At 36.7% G+C, this 24,473-nt stretch overlaps 1 non-coding gene across 1 annotated transcript; it reads right to left on the reverse strand.

Annotated features, from left to right (window-relative positions):
• Nucleotides 1-11,188: 11,188 nt before the first annotated feature.
• Nucleotides 11,189-11,293, reverse strand: LOC144302775 (U6 spliceosomal RNA). Its single transcript, XR_013369831.1, has one exon. It is a non-coding gene; the product is annotated as a U6 spliceosomal RNA (small nuclear RNA).
• Between the last annotated feature and the right edge of the window lie 13,180 nt (nt 11,294-24,473).

Raw genomic sequence — 24,473 nt, forward strand, 5'->3', positions numbered from 1 at the left:
ACCATTGTTCAATCATTTTGTAACTAGGTCAATGGAGAAGTGGCATAGAATCGTGTCAAGGACCCAGGCTTCAGAGTGGAGGTTTTAGTTGGATTTATAGTTCTACCATTTATTCATAAGTCCTGCTGGTGTTTGGATGACTTTGAAAGTAGTCTGGCACCATGTAACTGGAATCTTTATATTTTTGTATTTCTTTCTATCTAATCATTGCATTAAAAAATCTAACATGAGTGCTCACTTCAGCAGCATATATGCTGGGGGGAAAAAACTAACATGAGGGAAAAAGGAAGGTGGATAAAGCTTTATGCACAAAGAATCACCATTGTGTGATTTACAGTAGTGAAAGATTGGAGGAATGGTTAAGAAAATTACAAAGGACACCTGGGTGGCTCAGCGGTTGGGCACCTGCCTTTGGCCCAGGGCATGATCCTGGAGTTCCAGGATCGAGTCCCACATTGGGCTCCCTGCTTGAAGCCTGCTTTTCTCTCTGCTTCTCTCTCTGTCTCTCTCTCAATCTGTGTCTCTCATGAATAAATAAATAAAATCTTTTTTAAAAAAAGAAAATGACAATTATATGCTGAGAATCAGTAATCGAATAAATATTTATCAAGGGTTTCCTAATGTGCCATGCATTCAGCTAGCCACCAGATATTCAGCAGTGAACATGATTTTCCTATGATAACAATTTAAGGTCAAGTCTTAAGAAGGCAAGAAGAAAACCCTTATAATATTATAATTATATATTAATTATATCTAATAATGTTCTCAAAAGCTAGATCCATTTTGTGATAAGGAAAATCTCTAAGCATAGAATCATATGTTCTTTTTTGTGTTTTTATTTCTGTCACAGTGTTTTTTGTAAAGCCTGCTTCCTCTTCTTACGCAGAGGAATGCTGGCAGCATATTCCACCCAGGGGACACAAGGGGGTGCCCAGGCCCTGCTTCCAAATGCTTCCCTTTGTCTTTCAGGAAAGAAAAAAAAATTAAAACCTGACATCTGATTTGGCAACCAGTTAAAATGTTTCAGTAGACTTATATATACAGTCCACCTGCATTTTTAACCTGAGAGATCTTTGAAGGCATCATTCTCTACAAATCACCTCCACTTCTCTCCATTTATTTCATAAGAAAAAATATTGCCGGAGAATAAGAAGCCTTTTAAAGCACAATTAGTAAGAATGGAGACGCTTAAATAGCCCAGAATAAGGAGTTGTTAAACAAATTATGGTACATTATAAACAAATCAGAAAATAACCATTAAAAATGATATTGATGTGTGAGGACATTAAAAAGCAATTTAAAAAACAATTTATACAATAATATGTATGATATGCTCTAATTTTTTATTCAATATATCATATGAATAATTAGACAAATCCAGAAAGATATATGCCAAAATATTACTAGTAATTATCATTAAGAGGTGACAGGGTTTTTTACTGACTCTCTCTGCACATCTACATTTTACAATTTTTAGCTATAATAAAAAAGATTTTTTTAAACAATAAGAATAAATTAGTTACTCCCAAATAAAAATAAATACTGGTTCTTACAACCTTTGCTAACTAAATATACATAAGTCACTGCAAATTTCCCAGAGATATGGTGACAGTACTGCTGTATTTGCTGAAGACCGTTCTATTTTATGACTACTATTTTTGTGTAACTATTAATAGTGCCCCTTTCAGTCTCAAAAGTTTGATGAAGTCACCCTACAGGTGTATTTTTAAATTTTTTCCAGGAAGTTAGGAAGCCTTGCAGCTTTTCCCCTTATGTCAGCAGGCCACTTCTAATCCAAAGGGCTGTAAACCTTGTTCCTGTCAATGTGCTCAAATGCAAGTCTGGCCAAGAAATTCTGAGATTCCCTAGGCTATGTTAGGAACGGCCTGGGTACGCTCCAAGACCCATTTGGATAACAAGGCCAAAAGTCTTTCTGAGACCCCAGCTTCATGCCTTGGCTGAATACCTTTAAAACTAACTTATCCACTAGGAACCCTCCTTGGAACAGGGACATGACACCCTACCATCACACCTTCTAACATGTTTTTTGGGGGACAGAACCCTGCCACTACCAGGACAAATAGTATTTTTCTAACTACTATAAAGCACTATGATACATGTAAAACCAATAACTTACTGCCTTGTTGGAAATTCCTTGGGTTAGAAGTAACAAACACCACTCCAATAACGGGTGTATATAGAAAATGTTCTAAATTAATCTAAGGGTATCTCCTGGAACTTACAGTAGAGAACCCAGCCAAGCCCCACAGAGAACCAGAGCCAGAACTGGAAAGTACAGGCAGCTAACTCCTTTTCTCTTTGTCTTTCCTTTTCTTTTTCTTTCTCTTCCTCATCCTCTTTCACTCCATGGAATTGCATGTTTCTGTTTCATTGTGCACATCTATGTCATTCTTCTCACTCTGCCAAAGTGCTTATTTGGCTACTTGATATACAACGCCAAAGTCTCACACCCTGAGTGCCCTACATGTTCTCTCAGGTCTAGCAGGAATTTGTTAGTGCCAGCACCTCTGATTCCAAAATCCAAATTCTGAAGGGACAGACTTAGAATTATAAACTAATGGATTGGTTTCTCCTGAGTCAGGTGTCCACTCCAACTCAATCAATTATGTCCAGGAGGGGGTGAAATAACAATAGTAAGATGGCCCATCCAAGGGGGTTAGGGAAGAGGAATGTAGTCTCGGTAGACACCCCCATGAGAATCTGCTAGCTTTCCCTCCTGCAGAGAAATTGGCAAGTTTCTCTCCAATGACTTACTCTTACTAAACAGACAGAAGAGAAGGAGCTCTTAGTAACTCAAATCCACACACCACTTATACTGTGATGACACTTCCAATGACATCCTCAGACATAGTTTTCCCCAGAGTTGCTTCATATTTTCTCAATTCTATTGCCAATTTCCAAGGGAACTAGGAATATAGTCCTTATCCATTTTCCTCCAAACTTAAATCCCATGATGAAGAGTCCTAAGGAAGTCATGGGTCACCCACTTGAGGAGCAAAATCCTCATTCTTTTGCTTTTCATCCATTTACTCATATAACAAGCATTTTACTGCATTGCTACCATATGTCAGAGCCAGTGCTCAGTGCTGTGGGAAGAGATAAAACACTGTCCTTATTCACAGGCATTCACAATGTACTGAGAGAGTTGAGATAAAAGAATAATTATGTTACAATGTGATATGACCTACAACAGAAATATACACAAAGTGTGCTGAGGGCAGAGAGAAAGGGTCTAAATCATCCTTGGGGACATCAAGAAAGGTGTCAAAAAGATTATATTTCATTTGGGTGCTGAAAGAATAAGACTTTTCCTGATGGAGATGAAGGGAAAGATTCCAAGTTAAAATAACAACAATAATAAATAGTTACCATATACTCAGCATATGCTGCATACGGTTATTCTACCACATGCCATGTGTGGATTATCTTGTTAAACCTTGAAACCCAGCTGGTCTGCCTGTCACTCCCCTGTGCACACGTATCTCAGGATCAGTCACAGAACACAAGATCCTCAGGAAGACAGAATTATGGGCACGTAGGAACTTTAACAAATGCCAGTTGCTGAGCTGAAAATATTCCATCTCAGCGTGTGTGTGAGGAAACAAGCAGTCTTACACACTGGCGGTGGAAGTATGACTCCTGGAGGACAATTTGTTAACAAGCATCAAATCTCAAGCCTAGAGATTTGCCTTAAGGAAGTAATTGAGAATGTAGGAAAAATTAAAACTACAAAGATGTTCATCACAGTATTGTTCATAATAGCAATCTAAAATGTCCAATAATGTTGCCATAAAAAATGTAGAAGTATATTGAATGAAAAGATGTCCATGATGAGTTTCCAAAAGTTAATATTCAAGTAAAACATACAGAATAGTTTTAACTTTTATTTTATATGTGCATATATAAAAATATACTTATATAAGTATATAAATTAAAAATATACACATTTTATTTTTTTAAGATTTTATTTATTTATTCATGATAGATATATATAGAGAGAGAGGGAGGCAGAGAGAGAAGCAGGCTCCATGCAGGGAGCCTGACGTGGGACTTGATCCGGGGTCTCTCCAAGATCATGCCCGGGGTGGAAGGCAGGCGCTTAACTGCTGAGCCACCAGGGATTCCCCTATACACAGATTTTAAATGCAAATATATATGTTTGCAGGTGTGCATGTTTTATTTTACCTATATTTTAGTGTATACACACACACACATTTCTATGAAACACTAGAAAGATGAACATTAGGAGTGCTTGGCTGACTCAGTCAGTAGAGCACACAACTCCTGCTTTCGGGGTTGTAAGTTCAAATCCCACACTGGCTGTAGAGATAACTTAAAAATAAAATCTTTGAAGAAAAAGAAAAAGAAAGAAATTGAAGTTTATCAGTGATTTTTCTGGCCAAGAATTTGAGGCTTGGATAATATTTCTTTTGGTTTCTCTTTTTAAATTGTTCTACTATAAGTTCATATTATTTATGTAAGCAAAACAAAAAGAAAGCTTAAGATGTCATTTATTACTGATAATTAATAATTTAATCATTTGTTTAAATTTACCAAGCCAAGAAAAGATCTCAAGATATGACCTATACTCAACATAAAATTACTTGGTATTTACATAACAGTGGTATCTCTGAAAGTTGTTGTAAATGCTTGCCTCTTTGAACATGATTTTCATAGAGATTATTTATGTATCCATATTAGCCTGCCACTTACCAATAATTTGAGTCTTGGTAAGTCACTTAAACTTTCTGAGCTGCAGATTTATTATCTATAAAAAAATAATATGGGACTGCCTGGGTGGCTCAGTTGGTTGAGCATCTGACTCTTGATCTCAGCTCAAGTCTTGGTCTCAGGGTTGTGAGTTCAAGTCCATGCTGGGCATGGAGCCTACTTAAAAAATAAAATTAATTTTTTTTAATTAAAAATATTTTTTAAAAAGGGAAACAATAACCTCTCTTACTAGTTCTTGTCAGGACTGAATGAATGTACCTGTGCATACTTTATAAAACATTATACTAATATTTAGTGGAATCTAAGATCAGATATTAGATCTTTAAGTTCTCCTTTAGGAATCTTCTAATTTTTAAGATTATCCAACATTTTGAAGACCAAAAAGTTATGTACACTATGTTCTTTGTTATTCAGTTATATGCAATCCATGAAGTATTGCCAACCCAGGATAATTGTGTTGTTCTCATTCATAGGTTTGGCCATTGCTCTCACGGCTTTGGAGATCTACCACAAAAAAGGAATTTTACCTTGCTAGTTGAAAGTTTCTGTGAAACTGATTCAAGCTTCTTAATACATTGAATACTCCTATACAGCAAGACACTAAGCTTAAGAAAATGGCCAATAATAATGCTCAGGCTGATTTTAACTGCCTGCTCTTTTTATAACCATATGCAAAAGAATCCAAAACTAAAGAGTCATCCCTCTCCCTATTATGGTTTTAAAAAGTCAGTTATTTCAGCCATTGGAATTCCTTTTTCATTCTAGCTCTTTATGCTCTTCCTAACCTGAGGAATCAACTTTAAATATGCTGACCATGAGATTTGATTTAATATCATCTGTTGCATTCTATCTGTGTCTCTTATGGCCTCATTAGACACCTGTTTCCTGTACATTATTGGAAACCACAATGTAATATGACATTAGAGTCTTTAATCATAGAAAATAATTTTCTTTAAAATAAAATTCTTTTCTATTGCACAAGCAAAGTCCTTCCCTCAGGTCAGCTTTTGACAAATACTCATAAATTCGTATTGGAATGCTGGTAAATATATTTAGTTAGAGAATCCCAGGCAATCCTAATTTTGGAATCTTGAAATCTTTTGGCATCTCTGAATTTGAAAGATGATCTGGGTGGTGAGTGTATAACAGCATGTTCTAATCTTCTTTGGGTCTATGATACTAGGACAGATCTGAAGGGGTGTTCCCCTTCCCCACCCTGCTCATCATTCACCAGCCCAGGGAAGTGTTTTGATATACTATTATCTATCCTTAACACTTACCAGGATGGAAAAGCAATTGCAAAAGGAAATCGAACTCAAGATATTCTTTGTCTACCAACAGTCCAATGACTTTTATTATAATTGTTTACTTAATTAAAATTTGTTTTATCTGCTTCCACTTTAGACCATCAGTTTTGGTGCTCTTTATTTTAATATAGCGCTTGTTACAAAGTGGGTGCTGAATAATAGTTTTTTAAATGAATGAATCCTCTCCCAATCCTCGTTTCCATTTTCCTCAAGAAAATTAACCAGTCGAGAGGGGGTTGTCAAGAGGGCAGCTGTATGAGTCAATCTTGGAAAATATAGTCCACCTGTGCTGGGCAAAGTTTGGTCACGGAAATGTGAGTCAGTGCCCAGTGTCACCCATAGTAAAAATGTTTCCACAATGACAAATGGATGATGTTCAAATTAAATGTTAAAATAAATTATGCGAGATTAATGGCAAGAAATCCATCACATGTTTTGTTACTTTAAAACCAAAAGCTGGGGCTCAATCAGTTAAGCATCTGCCTTTGGCTCAGGTCATGATCAGGGTCCTGGGATCAAACCCCACATTGGGCTCCCTGCTCAGCAGGGAATTTGCTTGTCCCTCTCCCTCTGCTCACTCTCTCTCTCTCTTTTTCTCTTTCTCTTTCTCTCTGGTACTCTCTCAAACAAATAAAATTTTAAAAAATAAAATAAAATAAAATCAATAGCTACTACCACCTTTCATTATCAATACTTTTGCCTTTAGCAATGGCTCCTTCCTCCTCATAATAAGAGCCTAGGCTTATTGAACATATACAGGTGACAGAGTTGTCTTATGCACTTTGTATAAATGCATTATTGATTTATTCTTGATAATATTGTAAGGTAGAGATCATTATTAAGCCTATTTTGTAAATTAGAAAATTAAAAAAGAAAGCATATGTTAATTGTTCAAGTTTCCAAGACATATAAGTAGCAGAGTCAAAATTCAACTCTGTTTCTATTTGAAACTGCAATCCAAGCTCTTATCTGCTAAACTCTATTACTACTGGTTAAGACTCGGGATTACTAGTTTTCTTTTAGTTTAGTTAGATTATATTCAGAGAATATACCTTGTATGATTTTCAATTATTCATAATTTTCATTTTTATGACCAAAAAAAATGTTTTTAGTCAATGCTCTTGGTGCACTTAAAAAAAAATATACATACATTCTATTGCTGTTGGGTGGAGTTTTCTATGAATGTTAATTGAATCCAGTTGGTTGATAGTATTTTCCAGTTCTATAACTTTGTTAATTTGCTCTTTACTTGTTCTACCAATTACTGATGAAGGAGTCTTTAAGACTCCTTTAATTTTTGTCTAGCTATCAGTTTTTTCTTAATGTATGTTGGAGTTCCTTTTATCATTATGTAACATCCCTCATTATTCCTGGTTATTTTCCTTGTCCTGAACTCTCTTTTGTCTGATACTAATCTAGCCACTCAGCTTTCTTTTGAATAGTGTCTGTATTGCATATTCTATCCTTGTGGTTTTAAACTACTATATTGTTAAATTTATTTTTTTTTTAAGATTTTATTCATTTATTCATGTGAGACACAGAGAGAGAGAGAGGCAGAGACACAGGAAGAGGGAGAAGCAGGCTCCACGCAGGGAGCCCGACACGTGAGTGGATCCCCGGTCTCCAGGATCACGCCCTGAGCCGAAGGCGGTGCTAAACCACTGAGCCACCCAGGGATCTCCTATATTGTTAAATTTAAAGTGAATTTATTCTCCTTCTCTCCCTCTCTCCTCGCTGCTTGTGCTTACTCTCTCTCTCTCTCTCAAAATAAATAAAATGAAGTCTTTAAAGTAAATTTCTTAGAGGAGCATATAGTGTTTTTTATCCATTTTGACAATTTCTGTCTTTTAATTACTGTGTTTAGATAATTTACATTTACTGCAATTATAGGTATATCATTTTACTATTAGTGTTCTGTTTGTTCTCTCTATATTTTGTTTCCACTTCCTACATTCTTTATTTGAAATTTTGTACTCTATTTTAATGTACCTATTGGGTTTTTAAATTATATATCTTTGTATAATTTTTACTGGCTTCACTTGGATTATAATATACTTAAGTTTTCACAATCTACTTAAAATTAATATTTGACCACTTCAAATGGAATGTAGAAATGTGATCAAAATATGGGTCCTTCTAGTCCTCCCTCTTTATGTTGCAGTTGGCATATATATTTTGCATCTACATACATTGAAACCTGCATTAAACAACTGCTTTCAACTGCTATATATATATATATTTTTTTTTTTTAAGATTTTATTTATTTATTTATTTGAGAGAGAGAGGGAGCATGAGAGGAAGGGGCACAGGCAGACGGAGAGAGAATCCCAAGCAGACTCTATACTGAGCACAGAGCCCAAAGCGGGGCTTGATCCCACAACCTGAGCTGAAACCAAGAGTCAGCTGCCTAACCAACTGCACCACCCAGGCACCCCATAAAATATATTTTAAAGAACTTCAGGAGAATAGTCTATGACATTTACCTACATTTTTACCATTCCAGTTCCAGGTTCCCCTCTAGTGTATTTCTCTTCTACCTGAAAAATTCATCCATTGTTTCTCTTAGAGCAGGTTGCAGGTGATGAATTCCTTTAGTTTTCCATTATCAAAAATGTCTTTATTTCACCTTTATTAACTGAAAGAAATTTTTACTGGACATAGACTTCTGGATTCTTTTCTCTCAGCACTTTAAAAAGGCTGTGGTAATTTCCTTCCGTTTTCTATGAGAAATGCTCATTTATTCAACTTACTTTTCTTTTACATTTAAAGATTCTATTTGTTTATTTATTTGAGAGAGAAAACATGAGTGGAGGGACAGGCAGAGGAAGAAGCAGATTCCCCACTGAGTATAGGGCTCAACACAGGGCTCTGAGGACCCTGAAACCATGACCTGAGCTGAAGTCAGATGCTTAACCAACTAACTACTCAAGCACTCCTGTCTTTAGTTTTTAGTAATTTGAATTTCATGCACCTGGATGTGATTTCTTTGAAATTATCCTGTTTATGGTTCACTAAGCTTGAATATATGCACAGTTCACCAAACTTGGGAAGTTTCCAGTCATTAATTCTTTCATGGGCTTTGAAGAGGTTTTTCAAGTTTTGGGTTGTTTTTTTTTTTTTTTTAAGATTTTAAAAAATATTTATTTAAGTAATCTCTACACCCAATGTGGGGCTCAAATTCATGACCCTGAGATCAAAAATCACATGCTCTTCTGACTGAATCAGCCAGGCACCAGTCGAGTTTTTATTTTAATCACTTGGTGCTTATCATGACAAATGCACTCCTTAATTACCATCACCTATTTCTCCCAACCCCTCCACCCAGGTCCCCTCTGGTAACCATCAATTTTCTATGGTTAAGAGTCTGTTTCTTGGTTTGTGTGTGTCTTTCTCTTTTTTCCCCTTTGTTGATTTGTTTTGTTTCTTAAATTCCACATATGAGTGAAATCATGGTATTCATGTTTCTCTGACTGACTTATTTCCCTTAGCATTATACTCTCTAGCTCCAACCATGTCATAGCAAATGCCAAGATTTCATTCTTTTTTATGGTCGAATAATATTCCGTTGTGTGTGTGTATGTCTGTATGTACATACATATATGCCACCTCGTCTTTATCCATTCATCCATCAATGTACTTTTGGGCTGCTTCCATAGCTTGGCTATTGCAAATAACCCAAGCCCTGCTTGGCTTTACTGCTTGGCTGCAGTAAACATCAGGGTACATGTATCCCTTTGAATTAGTGTTTTTGTGTTCTTTGAGTGAATACCCGGTAGCGCCATTGCTGAATCATAAGGTAGTTCTATTTTTAATTTTTTGAGGAACGTCCATACTGTTTTCCACAGTAGCTGCACCAGTTTGCACTCCCATCAACAGTGCATGAGGGTTCTTTTTCCTCGACATCCTTGCCAACATCTGTCGTTTCCTGACTTGTTGATTTTAGCCATTCTGACAGGTGTGAGGTGATATCTCATTGTGGTTTTGATTTGTATTTCCCTGATGATAAGTGATGATGAGCATCTTTTCATCTGTCTGTTAGCCATCTATATGTCTTCTTTGGAGAAATGTCTGTTCATGGCATCTATCCATTTTTTAAGTGGATTATTTGCTTTTTGGGTGTTGAGTTGCATAAATTCTTTATACAATTTGAATGTTAACCCTTTATCAGATATGTCATTTACAAATGTCTTCTCCCATTCAACAGGTTGCCTTTTAGTTTTGTTGATTGTTTCCTTCACCATGCAGAAGCTTTTTATTTTGTTGTAATCCCAATAGTTTATTATTGCTTTTGATTCCCTTGCCTCAGAGGAGTTTTATAGAAAAAAGTTGCCATGGTAGATGTTGGAGAAATTACTACCTGTGCTCTCCTCTAGGGCTTTTTTTTTTTTTTTTTTTTTTTTTTTTTTTTGATTTCAGGTTTCACATTAGGCCTTTAATCCATTTTGGGTTTTTTTTTTTAAAGATTGTATTTATTTATTCATGAGAGATACAGAGAGAGGCAGAGACATAGGGAGAGGGAGAAGCAGGCTCCATGCAGGGAGCGCGATGTGGGACTAGTTTCCAGAACTCCAGGATCACGCCCCGAGCTGAAGGCACACGCTTAACTGCTGAGCCACCTAGGCGTCCCTCCTATAATCCGCTTTGAATTTATCTTCATGCATGGTATAAGCAAGTGGTCCATTTCATTCTGTTGCATGTTGCTGTCCAGTTTTCCCAACACCACTTATTGAAGAGATTGTCTTTTTCCCTTTTCATATTCTTGCATCCTTTGTCAAAGATTAATTGACCATATAATGTGGGTTTATTCCTGGATTTTCTATTGTGTCCCATTGATCAATGTGTCTATTTCTGTGCCATCACCACTGTTTTGATGACTATTTTGTGAAATAACTTTAAAACTGAAATTGTGATGCTTCCAGCTTCGCTTTGCTTTTTCAAGATTCTTTTGGGTATTCAGGGTATTTTTTGGTTCCATACAAATTTTAGGATTGCTTGCTCAAGTTCCATAAAAAATGCTGTTGGTATTTTGATAGGGATTGGATTAAATGTATAGATTGCTTTGGGTAGTATAGACATTTTAACAATATTTGTTCTTCCAATCCATGAGCATGGAAAATCTTACCATTTCTAAAAATATAAAATGCTTCATGATTTTACATGTCATCCTTGCATAGAGTCCATGCTAATCTTCTCTGTATTGCTCCAATTTTAGTATATGTCCTACCAAAGAGCACCTAGCCATTAACTCTTTAAACATTTTTCTGTTATCACATTCTTTTAGTTATCTTTCTGGAATTCTGATAACATTGAAGTTAGATCTTTTGGTGTTACCCTATAAGTTCCTGAAGCTCTATTTATCTTTCAATGTTTTTTTTAGTTGTTGTTCAGAATGGATATTTTAATGGAACAATTTGTCATCCAGATTTTGCTATTGAATCCATCCAATGAATTTTTCAAATTTTCAGTTATTGTATGTTTTTAGTTCTAAACTTTTCATTTGGTTCTTCACTTGGGATCTTCCATTTATTTGCTGAGACTCTTTAGACTTCCATTTATTACACTTCTTGGAGCACTGTTATCATACCTATTTTTAAGTCTTTGATAATTCCAACATATGTCTTGTGGGCATCTATTGATTACCTTCTCCCTTGAAAGTTAAAATTTTCTTGGTTGTGTGCTGAATAATTTTAGATTTTAATGTGGACATTTTGAATATTATGTATGAAACTTGGGTCTACCTTAAATCCTCAAGAGAATGTTGATATTTTTGTTGTAGAAGGCAGTCAACCTATCCAGGTTGCAAGTTTCAATCTGTATTCTATGAATTGTGGTTCCAATGTCAGTTCAGTTTTCAAAGCTTTTTCAGTGTTTTTTTTTTTTTTAAGATTTTATGTATTTATTCATGAGAGACACACAGAGAGAGAGGCAGAGACACACACAGAGGGAGAAGCAGGTCCCCTGAAGGAAGCCCAATGTGGGACTCAATCCCAGAACTCCAGGATCACACCCTGAGCCAAAGATGCTCAACTGCTGAACCACCCAGATGTCCCTACTTATTCAGTGTTATTCTAAACTGTCCCACATGCGCACCACCTAATGGCCAATCTAGGACCTGAGCAGTGGTCTATTCCATAGTTCAGTTCTCAAAACCTTTGGTATTGTGTAGGGTCAGGTCGACACATCACAGCCCACAAGGGAGCCTGGGATTCCATACACCACTTTATATATCACTCTCTTGAGCTCCCTTCTTGTCACATTTGCTGTGACATTTCTAGTTCCCTGAAGGCCTTCTTTCAGTTCTATGTCCAGAAAGCAGGGCTTTAGTTTCCATTATCTCCCATGCACTTCCCATGACTATCCCTACGTACAGGACCAAGCAGGAGAACAGAGAGAGAAAAAAATACAATGGATAGTTGCCCCATTGGTCTTGGACCACATTTCCTCTGGTCAGAGAAGATTACTCTCTCTCAGTGTTTTAGATACCTGCCTTTTCACCACTATCTGAGGGTAAATTGGTTCTGAGAATGAAAGTGTTACTGAAAAGAAATTTGTGCCATATTTTCATATCTTGTATAACAGCTTTACTTATTTTTTAGGGCAGATTGCAGTTATATTATGGATAATCAAATCTCCAAATAAGTTTTCTGTAATAATAGGAATTACTTTTATAATTATAAATAATAAATATTACTTGAAAATAAAATAGCTATATACATTGTTAAGAAGCTTCTCCTAACTCTGTAATGCTGGTTTAATGTGATTGCTGAAGTCATAGGCACATACCACCACTGTTCTGACACAGAATCCTTTTTTTTTTAAAGTAGGCTCTACATCCAACATGGGGCTCGAACTTATGATTCCGAGATTAAGAATTGCATGCTCTAACGACTGAGCCAGACAGGCACCCCGTTCCCACACAGAAAACTCAATTTTTAAAGCTTGGCTAAGTTCCAGTCACAGCAAAGCAATCAAAGGAGCCTTCTAACTTGGGAAAATTCCATGTTCTCTTTGTTCTCATCTTATTGTGGCTGTTCACAATGAGAGATAAAAAGGTCAGGACTTTGGCTTTCAAAAAACCAACGTGGACATATCAAGATAAATACAGTCCTGAACTCATTTGCATAAATGAATCTCTAGTCAATTCTTCAGGACAGAAGATGTCCTTGAGGGCAGTCCGGCATGAGCTTGAAATTATTATCATAGAATTCATGTTTGACTGCTTCCTCTTTCCCATTCATGGTTGAAGTTCAATGGGTCAGAGATAGGTAAACAGTTAATGGTTTGATGTTATGGAAACTGAATAATGAAAGTTCACATATTGAGAAGGAGGAATATGATATCAGAAAAAAATGCTCCTCCCTTTAATAAAGAAACTATAATTAGAGGAAGACCATTAAACTAGTCACTTGACTTGACAGCAACTGGGATTTCTTCCCCCAGACACTTTGTTATAAGGGTCTGTGTTGATGAGAAAACTAAGAGATATGGAATATCACCTATGGCAAATAAAATAAATAAAAATATTGAAATAAACAAATAAAATCTTTAGTCAATTCTGTCTTGGCCACAAGAGTAGTATTGTTATCACAGATTCCAGGTAATATTCACAATATATGTGAAAAATGACTAAACTCTAGGAACAGGAAGCAGATCAGTGTTTGCCAGGAGCTGGAGGTCACAGAAGGAGCTGATCTTAAGAAATACAGGGAAATATTTGGAATGATGGAACTGTTCCATAATTGAATTATAGTGTACTTTACGCTTTTTCAGAACTTGCAGGGTGAATCTTACTGTACTTAAATTGTATCTTAATAAAAAATACTGTATGTGCCTGGCAGATAGTAGGTAGTCAACAAGAGAAACAGAGAAATAAGTTTTTGCTTTAGAGGATGAGTTATGTTCTAGAAAATGGAAAGAATATGAGGGCCAGTCCATAAACTTCATACTCATACCTTGAAAAGCCAATGTGATCAGTGTAACAAAAGTTGGAATGCCTATAAACCTTGTTTCTATCATTCTCCATTGATAAGATACAGGAATAGGGTTTTAAAAGGGTAGCAACAAAAATAAATAAATAAATAAATAAATAAATAAATAAATAAATAAATAAAATAAAATAAAAAAATAAAAGGGTAGCAACTGGGCAGGCCTTGTCAGGTCTCTCCAGTTTGGAGGTAGAAAAAGCAATTTATAAGTAAAATGACTCAGCAGAAGTGTATTTAATGGGCCTTTAAACCCTAGGACTGACAGTTGCATAGTGGTGACAACACTCTAGGTCAAAGTCACATTAGCCAGTAACATTTGAATAAATGAAGCATGAGGCTTTCCCACAACTCTCAGGTACTTTGAAAGATGTGCTTCCACAGATATGTGACTGGGAAAGGGACAGAGCATGAGGTACGTGGCAGCCACTGAAGTGGACAGAAGTGAAATAGGGTCAAACAATGGGGTATTTTCTAAGCTCAAGTTTTTGTCATGCTATAGATTTATTCACTACTAACAATGGTAAAGAGTTAACATTTCTTGAGTTCTTACATACAACGTCCAGAAATTTGCAAAATGTTTTACATTTATTGCTCACAATAATCTATTACTATAGGTTTTATTATTGCCTCCATTTTACAGATGAAAGAACTGAGGCTGGGATGTTGAGTCACTTGCCCAAAGTCACAAGGTAGATGGGTATAGCAGAACTGGGATTGGAATACAGCCTCTCAAAATCTAAACTTCTTCATCCTAATCACTGTCCTACAATTGACTATTTGCTCACAATAAATGCTTTTTATTGGGTCTTCTAATAGCAATAGAGTATTTATTGAAGGAAAAATATTCCTTCCTTTTATAAATTGCTATTGTAGAAAGAGTTTGTGAAGGACAGATATATTGAAAATTCAAGATATTTTAGATTTTTTAAATTTTTTTTTTTTTTAATTTTTAGAGAGAGAGAGAGCACAAGTGGGAGGGGCAGAGGGCATGAGAGAGAGAATCTCAAGTAGACTTTGTGCTGAGCACAGAGCCAGAGACAGGGCTCCCTTTCACGACCCTGAGATCACCACCTGAGCTGAAACCAAGAGTCAGCCCCTTAATAGACTATGCCACCCAGGCACCCCTTAGATTTTTAAATGAGAGCCTGAGAGCTTCTGTCTTTAGTCTGAGGCTTAAATATGACTCTTTCTATGGGGAAAATAGTAAATCTTCGTGGAGATTGGCAACATTCTGCTGAAAGTCCTGAGGCCTGTACTTCTAACCTTAATGTAGAGCCCCTTGACCTTGTCCTGAAACACCATTTTACAAGGCACAGCTTGTAAAAATGGGATAGAATAAGCCAGAGCCTTGAATGATAGCTGAGCAGATATTGAGGTAAAGAACTCCACATGAGTCTTAGTCTAAGCTGAAGCCAACATCTGGTAATCAAATTCTCTATTTTTTAAGACTGACAATGATCCTACACTTCTTGAAGCCAATACATGGAATAAATAAAGTCTCATAAGCATCCAGAACACAGAACTTTCATTATATGATAGTTTAACTTTGATGAAAGAAAAGTTCTGAAGAATCAGGGCTACTTTTCTTTGTTCAAGAAAAATTAGAATTCATTTCAGAAACTGTACTTTTCCTGTTAGAAGGACTGTGTTGAATTTAAACATACCATGAATCATTCAATAAAGCTGTTCTTACCTTTCCAGAAGATAGTAGAACTAGAGTCTATGGTTATTTCATTTATTGTCTAATAGCATATAAGATTTATTATTTATACCAAATGTTTTAGCTCTTGAATATATGCAGCTTAAATACTTCATTTATACTATTCTTTAATTTTCCCATCTTCATTGATCTGGCCTTCTTAAGCTCTTTGTGGAAGGAAGAATGAAACTTTTCTTCTGCAGTGAACCATATAAATATTCACATTAAATGCAATAAGTACTATGACTAGTCAGTTCAAGTCAAACTTTACTATAAATCAGATACAAAAGAGCTTTTGGGGGCACCTGGGTGGCTCAATGGTTGAGCATCTGCCTTTGGCTCAGGTCGTGATCCCGGGATCCTGGGATAGAGTCCCATATCAGGCTCCTTGCATGGAGCCTCCTTCTCCCTCTCTCTATGTCTCTGCCTCTGTGTGTGTGTGTCTTTCATAAATAAATAAATAAAATCTGGGGGAATAAAAGAGCTTTTTCTTTTCTTTTTTTTTTTTTAAAAGAGCTTTTTCATTTTCTGAAAATATTTTTGGATTTCCGATATGGACCTGTAAGACTATGTTGGAAAGGAATTTTACTTAACTGAAGAGATTTTAATTACAATCTTAGGCTTAAAAATATACATGTGCATAGATACATGCATAAATCACAAACAGGTATTAAAATCATTTTCTTGTCGAAAGCCTTAAAGGGAGCATGCATACACATTCACGATACTGAATCTGACGTTTTGAGAATGTTAATGCTTTTAGCAGGATAAGTAATCCATTACATCCATATATTACTTTATGTTTCATCAAACACTTTTATATTTACTGTCACATTGATCTTCACACCATTTCTGTGAAATAAACAAAGCAAGAATTAATTTCTTTTTTAAAAAAATCACATCAACTGGGCACCTAGGTGGCTCAGTCAGTTAAGCGTCTGTCTTCGGCTCGGGTCATGATCCCAGAGTCCTGGGATCAAGTTTCGTATCAGACTCCTTGCTCAGTAGGGAGTCTGCTTCACCCCTCCCTTTGTACTTCCCCACTGCTTATTCTCTCTCTCTCTCTCTCTCTCTCTCTCTCTGGTGCATGCAGGTACATGCAAGCTCTCTCAAATAAATTTTTTTTAAATCTTAAAAAAATTTTTTTAAATCACAGCAACTTTTATTTTGTTACCAAAGAAAAGCATTCTTGCAAATGTGAAATATGAAAGTAGAAAGAAAAATTTGGTGGGTTTTCCCCTTCATTCTACAGAAAAAGACACTTGAAAGTCAGAGAGGTTCAATGGCCGACTCTCAGTCTAACAGCTAGAAAGTAGGCCTGCAGTTGAAATCTAGTCTGACTCCAAGACTTGGGAGTTTTATTCTTTCAACAATATTTAGTGAGCACAGACAGTGTCGGGCTCTCTGATAACTATATCCACTATACCACAGTGCCTCTTAGTTAGGAGTCACAAGACACAGAATTTTATAGCTTGAAACATCTGCAGAACTCAGATCCAAAATATATGATATGACCACACTATTAGCAGAATTATTACTTCTTTCATTTTAAGGAGAGTGTTTAATTTGTTAATTAAAGTAGAATCTACCTTCCCAAAATTCTGTTTAAATTATTTGGTGAGTACCTTCAATCCAACAATCACTTTAGTGCTTGAGAGTCTGCACATTAATGTAGATTAGAGCTACCATGGACCAACCATTCCCATAAATGACCACATTTATTTTGTAAGATGTAAACTTTAAGACATGTGGCCACTAGAGTCTATTGGTGGTTGAGGTTGAAAGGATGGATGTCAGCCAGTTTGATGAACCATTGAAGATATTTCCAAAGGCCTAGACTTGCCCCTTTAGTATGGTGAAATGGTTGTCATTAAACTATTGTTGACAGGTTTTGGAAAACTGACTTTTTAGGGAATTGTTCTAGGAATATTTGGTTTAAGTGCCAACTTTTGGTGAAAAGTCTCAAATTTAGGATTTTATCTCCAACTGACATCATATGTATACTCTGTACTTAGGTTTGGGGATGTCATAACAAAGTACCACAAACTGGGTGGCTTAAGCAATAAAGATTTATTGTTTCAGTTTTGGAAGCTGGAAGCCTGAAATCTGAGATGTCAGCAGAATTGGTTCCTTTAGAAGACTATGAGGGAGAATCTGTCTCATGCCTCTACTAGCTTCTGGAAGTGCAGACATTCCTTGGTTTGTAGTAGCATTCCCTGTGTCTTCCCTCTGTGTGTGTCTGTGTCCAAGTTTCTCCTTTTGATAAGGACACCCATCATATTGGATTAAGGCCCCCCTAACAACATCACTTTAACTTAATTAGCTCTGTCGATATCCCAGTTGCAAATAAGTCACATTCTGAGGTACTGGGGGTTAAGGATTCAACATACCTTTACTGGGGTTGTGATGGCAATTTTATATGTCAACTCAGAGGATGTTTTGTATTAGATTAACATTTAAATTAGTGAACTCTAATCCTGGAGACTCAGGATCGAGTCCCACATCAGGCTCCTTGCGTGGAGCCTGCTTCTCCCACTGCCTGTGTCTCTGCCTGTCTCTCTTTCTCTCTCTGTGTGTCTCTCATGAATAAATAAATAAAAATCTTTAAAAAAAAGTTGGGGGGCAGCCTGGGTAACTCAGCAGTTTAGCACTGCCTTCAGCCCAGAGTATGATCCTGGAGACCCAGGATCAAGTCCCACATCAGGCTCCCTGCATGGAGCCTGCTTCTCTCCCTCTGCCTGTGTCTCTGCCTCTCTCTCTCTCTCTGTCTCTGTCTCTCATGAACAAATAAATAAAAATCTTTAAAAACAAGCAAACAAACAAGCAAACAAATAAATAAATAAGTGAACTCTGTGTAAAACAGATTGCCCTGTATAATATGGGTGGGCCTCACCAAATCAGTTGAAGGTCTGAATAGAACCAAAACACTAGCCTCCTCAAGCAAGTGGAATTCTCCATAGACTGCCTTTCATCTTCATCTGTATCATTGCCTCTCTTGGGCCTCCAATCTGCTCGACTTATTTTTAAAGGTCTAAAACACCACCATTGACACAGTCCTTGCAAGGGATACTCTAACAAATTAAAAACAGACATGCATCATAGAACTTCAAAATTTATGCCCTATTATCATACTATACCACTTGTGGCATATCACAAATTAATATTTTTGTATAAATTCTGTGATCATTTTTGAATGTTAGAATGATATTGTATTATATTTTTGGTGTTTAAAGTATCAAACAGATGTCTTTGAAACAAACATAAATTTTACAGTCCTGTTTTGGAATTTATTTCTATTTTAAAATTCTGGAGCTTAAGCTCAAAAACTGGAGCTTAAGTTTTTCTCAACTCCTGGGTCTTTTTAGCTACTCCTTCTCCACTTACTACCTCTCTCACTTGCTTCCTATTGCCAGAAAAACCTTGCTATTTCTTGCCTATTGGCCTTTGCACACATTATTCTTTCCATGAGGTCAAATTCATTATCTGCCTTTAGAATTCTTCCTTTTTTTTTAAGATTTTATTTATTTATTCATGAGAGACACACAGAGAAGAGAGAGGCAGAGCCACAGAGGGAGCAGGCTCCATGCAGGAAGCCTGACATGGGACTCGATCCTGCATCTCCAGGATCAACCCCTGGGCTGAAGGCGGCACTAAACTGCTGAGCCACCGGGCTGCCCCAAAAGTCTTCCTAAATAGAGGCACTTTGTGGCTCAGTTGGTTAGGTGTCCAACTCTTGATCTCTGCTCAGGTTTTTATCTCAGGTCCGTGAAATTGGGCCCCTTGTTGGACTCTGTGCTCGACTTAGAGTCTGTCTATCCCTCTCCCTCTGCTCCTCCCCCCACTCTATCTATCTCAAATAAATCAATAAAAATAAAATCATTTTAAAAATTTAAAAATATGGGGATTCCTGGGTGGCTCAGTGATTTAGCATCTGCCTTCAGCCCAGGGCATAATTCTAGAGTCCCAGGATCAAGTCCCACATCAGGCTCCCTGCATGGAGCCTGCTTCACCCTCTGCCTGTGTCTCTGCCTCTCTCTGTGTGTGTGTGTGTGTGTGTGTGTGTCTCATGAATAAATAAATAAAATCTTTAAAAATATATTTAAACATTTTTTTAATAATTTAAAATTTAAAAAATAAGGGTGCCTAAGTGGTTCAGTCAGTTAAGCATCTATCTTTGGCTTAGATCATGATCCCAGAGTCTTGGGATCAAGTCCCATACCAGGTTCCCAGCTCCATGGGGAGCCTGCTTCTCCCTCTCCCTCTGCCTGCCACTCCCCCTGTTTGTGTTCTCTCTCTTTCTGTCAAATAAATCTTTTTTAAAAAATTAAGTTAAAAAATTAATTTAAAAGTCTCCCTGAATAAACTCCAGCCTTATTTAATCACTCTCTAATTTTTTTTCTTTTTTAAAAATTTATTTATTTAGAGAGTGGGAGGGAGGGGCAGAAGGAGAGGGAGAGAATCTCAAGCAGGCTCCCTGCCCAGCGTGGCTTCACATAGGGCCTGACCCCACAACTCGAAATCGCCACGTGAGCTGAAATTAAGAGTCAGTATCCCAGCCAACTGAGTCACCCAGGCTCTTGTAACTACTCTCTAATTAATTCCATATTTAACTCATGATAGTATAAGAGAAATTCTCTCCTTCCATTTTCACACCGTATTTCCCAGTCTCCTTTCCACATAAGTGTGCTTTTTTAAAAAAAGATTTTATTTACTTACGTAGTTACTTATTTATGTATTTAAAGAAAGAGAGAGCATGAGTGGGAGAGAGAATCTGAGCAGAGAGCCTGGTGCAGGACTTGATCCCACAACCCTGAGATCAGGACCTGAGCCCAAACCAAAAGATGCTTAACTGACTGAGCCACCCAGGCACCCCTCACATAAGTGTGCTTTTGTGCAAATTTCTCTCCAATGGCCCATATGTCAACCTAAGAAATTTGGAATCTAAATTATAGCAGGAAGTCACTGAAACATTAGAAATGAATGAGTGATTCTGTTTTACTGGAAGGATTACACTGGCTAATCTGTAGAGAATGGATCAAAAAAGGTAAAAATGGAATGGAAGACAAGACAGGAAGTCCAAACATTAATCCAAATGAGAAGATTTCAGCTTTTACTAGGATGTGCAATGAGACTGAGAAAGGAAAAAATATTTGATAGTGGGTTAGATATAGAGAATGAGGCAGAAAGGAGCTTTCCATAATGACAAACAATATAAAAAAAGATTGTCAACCTCATCCATAATAAGATAAATGCAAATGAGATCTATAGTGAGATCGCTTATTTAAGGAAAAATCCAAAATTTTGATAATACACTCCATTGGTGAGACTTGGGCAAAGTCTCATTTAACACTGATAGGAATGGCAAATGGCTTAAACTCTTTGGAAAAGAAGTTAGCAACATAAGCATTTATCGTTTGACTTAGTAAACATTGATACAAAAGATACACTGGCAAATATACAGAATTGACATATGTGGAAAGGTATATGTCACAGCAACACTTGTAACAGCAACCAATGAGTCTATTAGAGCTGGCTTGTATTGCTTACAAGAATGAGTTGTTAAGGGCAGCCTCGGTGGCTCAGCGGTTTAGCACTGCTTTCAGTCCAGCATGTGATTCTGGAGATCCGAGATCGAGCCCCATGTCGGGCTCCCTGCATGGAACCTGCTTCTCACTCTGCCTGTCTCTCTCGGTGCTTCCCATGAATAAATAAATAAAGTATTAAAAAGAAAATGAGGGGATCCCTGAGTGGCGCAGCGGTTTGGCGCCTGCCTTTGGCCCAGGGCGCGATCCTGGAGACCCAGGATCAAATCCCACGTCGGGCTCCCGGTGCATGGAGCCTGCTTCTCCCTCTATGTCTCTGCCTCTCTCTGCCTCTGTGTGTGTGTGTGTGACTATCATAAATAAATAAAAATTAAAAAAAAAAGAAAAGAAAAGTAAATGAGTTGTTAAGTTTTCAGGGATTTTGTAAACTGGTTGTTAAACATAGTGATTATTTAAATTATATAAACTTGAAATTACATAAATTATATTTAAGTGCAGAGGTAATAAGTACTCAAAATTCATCACTTCTTAGGTATTTTACTATATTGTATTATTATCTGTCTCTTGGGAGTTTTACATGTATCATATGTGAATGGTGGAACTTCTACATAATGTAGAATTCTATAGCGCACATAATGTGCGCTACTATACATCACTTCCCAACTTCATATCCAGTGACATGATGTTAGTAGCTTGAACTCAGCCATGGTGGGAATATTTACACCACATAGAAATTTGCAAACACTCCAAATCAAAGCTTTTTCCCCTGAGGAGAGGAAAAACATTGTTAAACATTACGCACAACTGGAAATAATCCAAACATCCATCAAAAGCATTTTGGTTGAATAAACCATGATATATCCTTTCAATGAAGTACCATACAACTATAAAAGGAAATAGGGGTATTTTTATATACTCCTATAAAAGTGATCTCCAGAATATACAGACACGTAAAAAAAATAAATAAATAAAAAGCAAGTTAAAAAAAAGTATGTGTGATATGCCTTCAAATGCAAGGAGATTACTACAAAGGCATGTATGTTTTTGCTAATTCAAATTTTTAAAGAGAAGGCTATGGCAGAAAAGTTTTAAGTGGCTACATACTAGGAAGAGAGAAGAGACTATAAGAAAAATGGGAATAAATGTTAAATTCTTTGAATGTATCTTGTTTCGGGACACCTGGGTGGCTCAGCAGTTGAGCATCTGCCTTCGGTTCAGGGCATAATCCCAGGGTCCTGGGATCGAGTCCCACATCAGGCTCCCTGCATGGAGCCTGCTTCTCCCTCTGCCTATGTCTCTGCCTCTCTCTGTGTCTCTCATGAATAAATAAATAAAATCTTAAAAAAAAAAAGAAATATGCCTTGTTTGGTAGATTTCTTTGGAACCATACAAATGTTTTACATAATTAAAAATTAAGATCTTATTACAAAAAGAAATCCCTAAACATCTGAAGCAGAATGAAGCAAATCAATCTAGGCAATGAATTGGTGGTATTATCACATAAAGAAGAGTTATTTCAAATGGACCTAAAACATAATAATTTTATTTGTCTAGTCAGATATATACTGAAGATCAGTGCTCTGTGATTATATATATATATAATGCATTATACTATGTATATAGTGCAAATATGTATATATATATATATATATATATGAAATGTAAAAAAAGTCTTGGGACACCTGGATGGCTCAGTGGTTGAGCGTCTGCCTTTGGCTAAGGTCATGATCCTGGGGGTCCTGGGATTGAGTCCTGTATTGGGCTCCCCGCAGGAAGCCTGCTTCTCCCTCTGCCTATGTCTCTGCCTCTCTCTCTTTGTCTCTCATGAATAAATAAATAAAATCTTTTTAAAGAATCTTAAACAATTTTCAGTAATCGTATTGCTAGTGATAAAATTGATTATTACTCTGAAACTATTGTATACAACCTATGACAAAGAAAATAAGTAATGATGCTTATGCCATTAAGAACCAATATATTTTACAGTAGTAGAAGACATCATAAATATAAAATTAAAGAAGTCAAGTAAAAAGATTGTATTCTTAGATTTAAAATATTGCGAATCCATCTTTTCTCTTTAAAAAATTTTAGATATTTCTTAGCTCTGAGCTCTAAACAAGTCTAGAGACAATGACCATGGCAGCAGGAGTAAGCATGCCTAAAATCCAGATATTGATCTCTTATTACCACTTTCCAATACTGGATTCCTTGTAGAAATAGACGATTTCAGTGCTGAAACAAGAGGTGTCTAAAATGATCTTAGAATCATGCCACAAAACAGCTAAACTACCAAGGACTACTGAAGTTTGTCAAAAGGAATCAGGAGTCAAATTGGAAGAAGCTCCTGCTAGTCAAAGATGACATAATTTGAGCATCTATAAAAATAATGGCTGCAATGGATTGAAACACATAAAAATATTTTTAAAAGTTCATTGGCCACCCATACAGTATGATACAGAATCAACTCATTATACTAAAAGTTGATAAGAAACGTGAAAGAATAGAGTATTTTGTCTTTCCCATTTGAAATGTACTGCTGGGTAACCAAAAGTTGTGAGAGGAAGTTTCTTTTTATAGAGATATTTCAGGCCATGGGGCACCTGAGTGGCTCAGTCACTTAAGCTGCCAACTCTTGCTTTTGGCTCAGGTCATGATCTCAGAATAGAGGGATAGAGCCTCTCCTCAGGCTCCGTGCTCAACGTGCAGTCTGCCTGTGATTCTCTCTCTACCTCTCCCTCTGCCCCTTCCCCCACTTGCACTTATTCTCTCTTTCTAAGATAAATATATAAAATCTTAAAAAGAAGGAGAGAAAGAAAGAAAGAAAGAAAGAAAGAAAGAAAGAAAGAAAGAAAAGATTTCAGCCAGTAAATGAAGAAGCAATGATAGAACATTAAGTTTATAACCACTGCCAGCATAATGGATCTATTCCAAAACAATGACCATCAAAAGTTATCAAGATGGCAAAAAAGAAAGACAGACATACATGCTTCATGATGGAAATGCCCAGTACTTTATATGAAGTATTCTTATAAAAAAACAAACCTGGATAGTATGGAGTTTCCACAAGAAGTTAAAAATAGGGCTCCTGGGTGGCTCAGCTGTTGAGCACCTGCCTTTGCCTCAGGTCATAATCCTGGGATCGAGTCCTACATTGGGCTTCTTGCAGGGAGCCTGCTTCTCCCTCTGC

The sequence above is a fragment of the Canis aureus genome, chromosome 31 (genome assembly GCF_053574225.1).
Source record: "Canis aureus isolate CA01 chromosome 31, VMU_Caureus_v.1.0, whole genome shotgun sequence".
Taxonomy (NCBI): domain Eukaryota; kingdom Metazoa; phylum Chordata; class Mammalia; order Carnivora; family Canidae; genus Canis; species Canis aureus.